This window comes from Elephantulus edwardii, unplaced genomic scaffold, assembly GCF_000299155.1.
Source record: "Elephantulus edwardii isolate Elephantulus edwardi_28Jun2011 unplaced genomic scaffold, EleEdw1.0 scaffold00028, whole genome shotgun sequence".
Taxonomy (NCBI): domain Eukaryota; kingdom Metazoa; phylum Chordata; class Mammalia; order Macroscelidea; family Macroscelididae; genus Elephantulus; species Elephantulus edwardii.
The window spans coordinates 3,998,231-4,009,229 of record NW_006399778.1 but is presented as its reverse complement, the minus strand read 5'-3'; the positions used below and the strand labels follow the sequence as shown (position 1 = coordinate 4,009,229).

Below are 10,999 nucleotides of genomic sequence, written 5' to 3'. Positions count from 1 at the left end.
TCTATCATCCCTAGTCATTGTCCAGCTCTCAGATGCATAGCAAGTGATTGCAAAGACCATAGCATCTATCAGGTGCACCTTAGTCACCAGACTGACATCATTGTTATCCAGAACTTTAGAGAGGTCTCTAGCCGCAGACTTTCCCATTGCAATATGTCTTTTACTTTCCTGGATGCTGGTGCCAAGAGTGTTGACTGTGGAGTCAAGCAAACCAAAACTGTGAACAATCTCAATCTCTTCACCAACCATTATGATGCTGCCAGTTGGTCCAGTAGTGAGAATCTTTGTTTTCTTGATATTGAGTCTCAATCCATACTGAAAACTGCAGTCCTTGATCTTCCACAGCAAGTGCTTCAGGTCCTCCTCAGTTTCGACAAGCAAGGGTGTGTCATCTGCATAACACAGATTGTTGATGAATCTTCCTCCAATCCTGATACCACATTTCTCCTCATAGAGCCCAGCCTCCTGGATAACCTGTTCTGCATAAAGATTGAAAGGGCATGGAGACAGGATGCATTCTGACGTACACCCTTCCCAATTTTGAACCATGAAGCGTTTCCTTGCTCTGTTCTGAGGACTACCTTCTGGTCCAAGTATAGGTTTTGCATTAGCACAATCAAGTGTTCTGGGATTCCCAAGTTTCTCTTTCAAAAAAAAATTCATTGTTACACAATTTCCAACCCCAATTCCACCTTGCTATGCAGATCTTATTCTGGGCTTTTGTCATGCAAATAATATCTAATCATATATTTCTTTTAAACAGTTCTGAAAGAATTTCTCAAAAATATAAATAGACATTCCATGCTCATGGATTGGAAAATTCAACACTGATATTCTTACAAAATTGATCTCAATATTTAACAAAATCCACATCAAAGTCACAGCAATTTCTTTTGCACAATTGACAAATTAATCCTGTTGTTGTTGTTATGTGTATTTGAGTCGCCTATGACTCATAGCGACCCTATGTGCTACAGCTCTGAACCCTCCTCTATTCTGTGCTAACCTCACCATCTCTGACACACCTATCCCCATTACTCCAGTCACTGAGTCAATCCATCTTATCACGGATCTTCCTCTCCTGCTCTATCCTTCCACCCTCCCAAGCATGACTTCCCTCTCCAAGGACTGGTCCCTCCTTGCAACATGCCCAAAGTATGTCAGACAGAGCCTCAGAATCCTTGTCTCCAAGGAGCTATCTGGTTTTCACCCTCTGCAGGATGACACCTGTTTGTTCTCTTAGCAGTACATGGTATATTCAATGTTGTTCTTCAACATCACAGCCCAAAGGCATCAATTCTCCTTCTATCATCCCTAGACATTGTCCAGGTTTCTGATGCATAGCACGTAATTGCAAAGACCATGGCCTGGATCAGGTGCACCTTAGTCTCCAAACTGACATCGTAGCTCTTAAGTACTCTAGAGGTGTCCCTTACAGCAGACTTTCCCAATGCAATTCGTCTTTTGATTTCCTAGTTGTTGATACCAGGAGTGTTGATTAACAATCTCAATCTCTTCACAGTCCATCATGATACTGCCAAATGGCCCAGTGGTGAGAATCTTTGTTTTCTTGATGTTGAGCTTCAATCCATTTTGAAGGCTGCAGTCCTTGACCTTCTGTTGCAAGTGCTTCAGGTCCTCTCAGTATCAGCAAGCAAAACTGTGCCACCTACATAACGCAGGTTTTGATGAGTCTTCCTCCAATCCTGATACCACATTCCTCCTCATAGAGCTCAGCCTCCCGGATGATCTGTTCTGCACATAGGTTGAAATGGTATGGAGATAGGACACATCCCTGGTGTACATCCATCCTGATTTTAAACCATACAGTGTTTCCTTGCTCTGTTCTGAGACTGCCTTCTGGTCCAAGAACAGATTTTGCATAAGCACAATCAAGTGTTCTGAGATTCCCATTCTTCTCAGAGTTAGCCAAAGTTTGTTGTGATCCACGCAATCAAATGCCTTTGCATAGTCAATGAAACACAGATAAACATTGCTCTGGCAGTCTCTGCTTTTGGCCAAGATTCATCTAACATTAGCTATAATATCCATAGAACCACAACCTCTTCTAAATTCAGCCTGCATTTCTGGCAGTTCTCTGTTGATGTGCTGCTCCAGTCATTTTTGGATGATGTTCAGCAGATTCTTGCTTGCATGTGATATTAATGATATTGTCTGATAATTTCTGCACTCTGTTGGGTCACTTTTCTTTGGAATGGAAACAAATATAGATGTTTTCCAATAAATTAGTCCTAAGATAAATAAAATCTTGCTGAAGATAATGGAAAAAACAGTTGCAAGAGTACATAGAAATGGAACTGTCAGTTTCCAAGGAGGACATGGATATCATTGTTGACAGCAGAGAATACCAGAAAGATGTTTACTTGTGTTTTATTGATTAGGCAAAAGTAGCTGACTATGTGGTTAATAATAAATTATAGACAACATTGCAAAGAATTAGAATTCTATAACACTTAATCATGTTCATGTGAAACCTGTCCATACAGCAAGAGTCAGTCATTTGAACAGAAAAAGGGGATACTGCATGGTTTAAAATCAGGAGTGGTCCATGTTGTATCTTTTCATTATGCTTATCTAATTAGTATATTGAGCTTATTACACTATACTTATTCAATTTGTACACTTGTTTTTGTATTTTTTTGTTCCTTTTTATGTACCATCTAATCGGATCCAACAGACAAAGGAGATTGCCCCTCCTTCTCCAGTGGAACATCTGGTGGATTCAAACAGTGTGCATTCAGGATTGCAGCACAGCTTTTTGCCACTAGGCCACCAGAACTCCCTTCAGTTTGTACATTTGTAATATGAGAAGTTGAACTATATGAAGAATGCAGCAATCAGAAACAGGAAGGTTCATTCACAATCTGAATATGCAGATGATACAACCTTGCTTGCTGAAAGAGAACCTGAAGCATTTATGATGAAGATCAAGGACTGCACCCTTCAATATGGGGTATACTTCAGCATGAAGAAAACAAAAAATCCTCACAATTGGACCAATAGGCAAGATAGTGATAAATGGAGAAAATGTTGAATTTATCAAGGACTTTATTTTACTGAGATCGACAACCAAATCCAAATAAGTAGCAGTCAAGAAATCAAATGGTGTAGTGCTTTGGGCAAACTTGCTGCAAAGGATGTTTTTATAAGTGTTGAAGGTATTTGGGAGGAATAAATCAATGGAGGTACAAAATTCAGTCATTTGGTCTCCAGCTTCATTTCTGTCACCAAGTCTATGATTTCTGAGTACCATTCCTTCTTCTTTGTCTCTAACTTTTACATTCCAGTCACCAACTATTATTAACACATTTTGATTGCATGTTTGGTCAATTTTGGACTGCAAACATTGGTAAAATTGCTCTATTTCCTCAACTTTGGCTTAAGCTGTTGGTGTGTATATTTGAATAACAGTTGTATTAACTGGTCTTCTTTGTACACATATGAATAGTTTCATATCACTTATTATATTGCACTTCAGGATAGATCTTTTAAAAAGACTTTTAAACTATGAATGCAACACCATTCTTCCTCAATTTTTTCATTCTCAGCATAGTAGAGTATATATATGATTGTCTGATTTATAGTGGCCAATGCCAGTCCATCTCAGTTCAGAATGCTGATATTTGCACTTCAATTTTTTACTATGTCGAATTGATAGACTTCATTGAATAGATGCAGCCCTGGATGTACTCACCAGACTGTGCCAAGAAATTTGGAAGACAGCCATCTGGCCAACTGACTGGAAGAGAGCCATATTTGTTCCCATTTCCAAGAAAGGTGATCTAACAGAATGTGGACATTGTTGAACAATATCTTTAATATCACATGCAAGCAAAATATTGCTGTAGATCATTCCAAAATGGCTGAAACAATACACTGACAGGGAAATATTGGAGATTCAAGGTGGGTTTAGAAAAGATTGTGGCACCAGGGATATCACTGGTGATATTGGATGGATCTTGGCTGGAAACAGAATACCAGAAGAAAGTCTATTTGTGTTTTTTATTGATTATGCAAAGGGATTTGACAATGTGGGATTATAGCAAACTATGGCTAATATTTATGAGAAAGAGAATCCCAGAGAACTTAATTGTACTCAGATGAAACCTTTGCCTAAACCAAGAAGCTATTGTCTTGACAGAGCAAGGGAACAGTGCATGGTTTGAAATCAAGAAAGCTGTGTGCCAGAGCTGTATAATTTTTCCATGGCCAGCCGCACCAGCTCTGCTCTCCCTTGTGTTAACACTAGCCAGACCCTCTGTAGGTCTAACCCAGGGTTTTTCTGTAGGACACCTTGGCCTACCTTGAAATGCTGGAAACATATTAAAGGAATCATGTTGTTGAGAAGAAAAATATCTTGTAAAAACTGCCATCTGAGGTGATGGTTTCTCTGTACTTATGCCATACCCCCAAATACAATAAATAAGCAATTAGAAAATGTTCAACTATGAAGAGATTTCCTCCTTCCCACCAAAATCACTGCTCTCTGAAGGAAGTGGGTTTCTCTATAGCTACAGCAACTATTCAGAAAGCTCATAGTGGCCATAGGCTGCAGTTGTCTACAGTAAATTGGCTTCTTCAGATCCAGATCCTTGACGATGACTCCAGGGCAGAGATCTTCTCTCAATCTTCTTCTCAATCTCTAATAACTTTCTCTCATTCCTCTGAGATGTGCCATAATGGAAAATGGAAATAGACAATGGGGGAGACCTGAACAAGAACCTTCTGCAAAAACCTCCTTTAACAATGGATTTTGCAGCATAAGCAGCTAAACAGTGCTCTTTGGTGTAATCCTTTCCTGTAAAGGCACCTCCTCCATAGCTCCCAACCACCAGGAATGTCCACAATAATCTTCTGAGCAGTCAAACCAGCATCACCCTGAGGTCCACCAACAACAAATATGCCACTTGGCTGTAGGTGGTAAACTGTGTCCTCATCAAAATACTTTGCAGTACAACAGCTTTGATGACTTTCTCTTTTAAAGCATCCCTCATCTCATCAAGGCAAACTTCATCATGCTGAACAGAGATAACAATAGTGTGGACTCTGATGGGAAGCACAGCACCTCGATCTTGCATATAGTACACAGTCACTTGTTCCAGATTGTTGTCATACATATAATGTCTAATCATATATTCCTTTCGGACAATTCTTCCTCTCATCTGTTCTGCAGTGTTCATTATCTATTTTCCACCATTTTCCATTCTTTGCCTGCCCCACTCTGATTTGTCCTACTTTATAGCAGCAGTGTTACGCAGTATTTGTCCTTTTGTGACTGAGATATTTCACTCAGCATAATATTCTCCAGGCTCTCTCATGTTGTGTAATGTTTTATGAGTTCATTGTTTTTCATTCCTGCATATAATATACCATTGTGTGGATATACTACAGTTTTCTATTCATTTGTTTGTTGTTGGGCATTTGGGTTGCTTCCATCTCTTTGCTATTGTGAATAATGTAGTAGTCATTTAGTGTCCTGTTGAACTTTGCAATTGTTCCTGGAGGCTAAGCTCATTTCAGTGTTATGCATATGAAAACTGGACAATTCTAATGGATGACAGAAGATCATGATGTCTTTGAATTGTGGCATTAGAGAAAAGTGTTGAATTGTCTTATAGATTGCCAAAAGAACAAACAGATATATCTTGTAGAACGTATAGCCAGAGTGCTCCCTGGAGGCAAGGATGAAAAAGTTTTGTCTCACATACTTTTGGCATGTTGTTAGGAGGGACTATTCTTCAAAAAGGAATATCTTTTGGAGAGATGGTCAGTAAAAGAGAGAAAGATCCTCAACGAGATGGATTGACACAGTGATTGCAGTGATGGGCCCAAGGATGCCAGAGATGAAGAGAATGACACAGGATAAGACAGAGTTCAGATCTGGTATTCATAGATGGGGTTGCTATGCATCATACTCAAAGGCACCTAACAACAACAACAACCACACAAATGTTAAAAAGCAAAGATGTCAATTTGAGAACCAAGATGTGACTCACTCAAGTCATGATATCTCAGTCACCTCATAGCATGTGAAAGCTGTATCATGAATAACAGATCAAAGAAGAATTTAAGCCTTTGCATTATGACATTGGTAAAGAATATTGACTAGATCCATGTACTGACAAAAGAACAACAACAACAACAAAATCTGTCTTGGAGGAAGAACAGCTAGAATGCTTTGTTGCATGCTGAGGGTGAGACTCCATCTCATGTATTTTGAGCATGTTATAAGGAAGGATCAGTCCCTGAAGAAGGCCATCATGCTTGGAGGAGAGGAGAACCAGCAAAAAAGAGGAAGACTCTCAATGAGATGAATTGGCACAGAGGCTGCAACAATGGGCTCTCATACAGCAGTGACCACAGGAATTGTGCAGGACTGGGCAGGGTTCACTGTAGTACGTATAGTGGCTATGAGTCAGGACCAAGTGGACAGCATCTAGCGATAACAATGGCAATCTTAAAATGAATGTGAAAATACATAGAGAGCTGGGTGGCAATAAGCTGCACTGCAATCCCAAAGATGTGTGGTCTGAATCCATCAGATGCTGCATTGGAGAAGGAGAGGCAAACGTCTCCTGTGCCAGTTGGATCCAATTCAACAGTACACCAAATTAAAAATAAATAAGATTTTTTAAAAAAATTATGTGAAAATATGATGAGTTCATAATAGCAAAACAATTCTGGGAAAAAATAAGAGCAAGGTTAGAAAGTGTATGCTTTCTAATTTAAAAATGTATTCTAGAATATCATAGGCATAAGAATAGACATATTCTTATTATTGGAACAGAATTGAGAGTTCAAAAATAAACTTTTGTATTTATGGTAAATTTATTTTTAGACAAACCACAGAATGGGAGAAAATATTTGCAAATCATGTGTCTGATGAAAGATTTGTATCTTATGGGTATATGAACTCTTGTTACTCAATAAAAAGATAAACAGTCTAATTTTAAAAGTGGACAAAGGATTTGAATAGACATTTCAACAAAGAAGACATATGAATGGCCAATAAGCATATGAAAAGATGCTCAACATTGATTCTAAAATGCTCAACATCAATTCTAGGAATCAAAATCAAAATCACTTCACACCCACTAAATTACTATAATAAAAACGACAGATAATAACATGTTGTCAAGGATGTGAAGAAATTGGAACTTTCCTACATTACTGGTAGGAATGTAAAAATGATGCATCTACTTTGGAAAATAACTCGGCAATTCTTCAACAAATAAACATAGAATTGTCATATGATCCAGCAATTCCACTCCTAGGAACCCAGGAAAACTGAAAGGGTACATCCATGTAAAGATTTGTATTCAAATGTTCTTTTCACTACTATTCATAATATTAAAGAAATGGGAACAACTTGGATCTCTATCAACTGACAAGTGGATAAATAAAACATGATATATGCATACAGTAGGAGCCCTGGTGGTGCTGTGAGCTAAGTGTAGGTCTGCTAACTGAAAGATTGGCGATTCAAATCAAGAAGTGCTCCTCAGGAGAAAGATGAGGCAGTAGCTCCTGAAGAGTTACAGCGCAGAAACCCTCTAGGACAGACAGTGCTAGTCTGTCTTAGGAGTTGTTATAGGTTGGAACTACTTCTACAGCAGTATTTTTAATGTCCATATAATGGCATATTGTTCCATTATTAAGAACAGTCTTAATGTTGTTGTTGTTATGGGCTATCAAGTTGCCTGTGACTCATAGCGACCCTTTGTACAACAGCTCTGAAGCCTGCCCTATTCTGAGCCAGTTTCATTGACTCTGACACACCTACCACCATTGCCTCGGTTACGGTTTCAATCCTTCTCATCTGGGGACTTCCTCTCCTGCACTGTCCCTCCACCTTTCCAAACACGTTGTTCTTCTCCAAGGACCGGTCCCTCCTGGCCACATGCCCAAAGTAACTCAAACAGAGCTTCAAAATCCTAGCCTCCAGGGAGAAAGTTGGTTTCAATCTCTTCAAGACAGACCTATTTGTTTTCTTGGTAGTCATGACATGTTTAAGACTCTTCTCCAGTACCACAACTCAAAGGCATCAATTCTTCTTTCATCCTTACTCATTGTCTAGTTCTCTAATGCATAGCAGAAAATTGCAAAGACGATGGCCTGGGTCAGGCACACCATGGTGTCTAGACTGACATCATTGCTTCTCAGTACTCTGGAGAGGTCCCTGACAGCAGATTTTCTCAGTGGAATTCATCTTTTTATTTTCTTGACGCTGGTGCCAAGAGTGTTGATTGTGGAGCCAAGCAAATTATAATTGTTAACAATTGTAACAGTCCTAGTGCAAAAGTTCAGGGGCAAGAATCTTTCTGTTGTTCTACCTCAGACAAAAATCCTTCCCTGATGCTAGTACATGGGACTTAAATCCTCCTAAACATAAGATAGGAATCAGTGTGAGAGACCAGCAGCATTATGAGGTGCAAGTCATCACAGAAGTGACTCGTGGCCTAAACCATCATATCAAGGGGTAACTGGAGGGAGGAAGGGAGGTGCTGGACGGGGTAGGTGGGATTGAAAGGGATGCTGATGTAGCAGGGAAAGAAAAGCTGTAAGACACACATGCAATGGAAGAGGGCACTGAATGTTTTGGTTATCTCTGAGGGGAAGTGTGTTACATCTATACTTTAGGTGTCTGTCAAATATTGTTCGGAAGCTAAGTATCCAAATTAATATAGATTAGGAAGGAGGATTGGCCATTCATTTCCAAAATATAACAGGCCTTTGAAAAACCCTATGTATGAAAAGTCTTAATAAATATTATCATATAGATGAACATCCAAACATTATGCTAAATGAAAGAAGACACAAATAGCCATATTTTATCCAAAATTCCCAGAAAAGAAAAAGTATAGAGAAATTGGAAGCAGATTAGTGGTTTCCTCGGGCAAAAAACTGAAGTTCATTCAAAAATTACTAGAACAGTACATAGATAGGGAACAGCAGAAAGTTCAAGCAGAATTTACAAGAGGCCATGGCATCAGGGATATCATTGTTGATGTCAGATGGATCCTGGCTGAAAATAAAGAACACAGAAGGATGTCTATTGGTGCTTTATTGACTATGCAAAGGCATTTGACTGTGTGGATCGTAATAAATTGTGGCTTACATTGAGAAGAATGGGAATCCCAGAGCACTTGATTGCGTACTTGTGGAACCTATACCGGGACCAGGAGGCTGTTATGTGAAAGGAACACTGCATGGTTTGAAATTGAGAAGGGAGTGGGTCAGGATTGTATTCTCTCCCCATACCTATTCAATCTGTATGCTGAACAAATTATTTGAGAAGCTGGACTCTATGAAGAGGAATGTGGCATCAGGATTGGAGGAGGACTTATCAATAATTTGTATTATGCAGATGACAACAACCTGGCTTGCTAAAAGTAAGGAGGATTTGAAATACTTGTTGCAGAAGATCAAGAAATTCAGCCTTTGTTATGGATTGAATCTCAATGTCAAGAGAACTAAGATTCTTACCACTGGACTGGTAGGAAACATCATGGTGGATTGAGAGGAGATTGAAATGGTCAGCATCTTTATCTTGCTTGGATCCACAATTAACACCCTTGGTACCAGCAGTCAGGAAATAAGGAGACACATTACACTGGGAAATCTGCAGTTAGGGACCTTTCAAAATTATTGAGGACTACTAATGTCAGTTTGAGGACTAAGGTGTGTCTAATTCAGGCCATGGTCTTTCTGATCACTTGCTATGCATCTGAGAACTGGACAATTAATAAGGATGACAGAAAAAGGAATGGGCACCTTTGAGCTGTGGTGTTAGAGAAGAGCACTGAACATCCTATGGATGGCCAAGAGAATAAATAGATAAGTCTTAGAGATGGTGCATCCAGAGTGCTCTTTGGAGGCAAGAATGATGAGGCTTCACCTCACATACTTTAGGCATGTTGCTAGGAGAGGCTATTCCTTGGAAAAGGACATGATCCTGAGAAGGGTGGAGAGTTAGCGAAGGAGAGCAAGACCCTCAACCAGGTGGGTTGACATGGTGACTGCGCAATGGGGTCTTGTATGTCAGGAATGAGAGGATGACACAAAATAGAACAGGGTTCAGATCTTTTGTTCATAGGGTCACTATAAGTTGTACTCAACCGATGACACCTAACAACAACAACAACAACAACAAAGCTTATAGTTGGAAAGAAGAGCTTGGTGGCAGAAATGAGGCTGGAGACTGCATGACAGACTTTTGCACAATCAATTGCTTATTCATTCCAAACACCTTTTTAAAAAAAATAGAAGCTGCTACTATAAACACTGGCTTAAAACCCCATAGGGGTAGGGAGGGAGAGCCAACAGCAGCCTGGAAGACTCCACTCTGGGAGTGTGGCTTTTTGATGCTTGTGGATGCTGGTCCAGATGGGCAAATAAAGGGAAAGTTTTAGAGTCGTGCTTCTTTTTGGGGTTGTTTTTGATATGCATTATTGCTCTTTTCCCTCCAAGAGGGGGTGTCCCTCAGCCTTTGCCTAGGGTTTAAGTCTTCTCAAAGACATTGGCTTAAAACCTCACAGGACCCTCAGGCCTGCGGCCCGCCGGTCAGATTTATTAATTTTCAAATGAATATTCCTTGAATGACACAGCAATCTTCTATTTGCTGAAGTGAACAACTTGGTGTAGCTGTGACGCTGCACACTGTTCCACAGTCTTGTCAAATACCATAATGGTTACTCATTATGTACAGTGTTTGGATGATCTTCCAGATTTATTTATGGTGGGAGGTAGGAGTGGCATCCACTTCCTAAAACTAGATGCATCTGGAAACTCTACAAACTTTCTAAATTTTTTAAATATACAGAAATGATGGTAGTTATAGAACAGAGTTCTGTACAGGAATGTTGTTAGTCATAGAAGAGAGTTTAGGTCTTTTGTGCAAAACTTACTCTCAGTTGTATACGACTTGACGACACTTAACCATTGCTAAGTGAATGTAGTGCTGTTATAGCTGGAGGAA

At 39.6% G+C, this 10,999-nt stretch overlaps 1 pseudogene; it reads right to left on the bottom strand.

Annotated features, from left to right (window-relative positions):
* LOC102862225 overlaps positions 1–5,138 on the bottom strand; it is a 9,326-nt pseudogene extending 4,188 nt beyond the window's left edge.
* Positions 5,139–10,999: the final 5,861 nt, after the last annotated feature.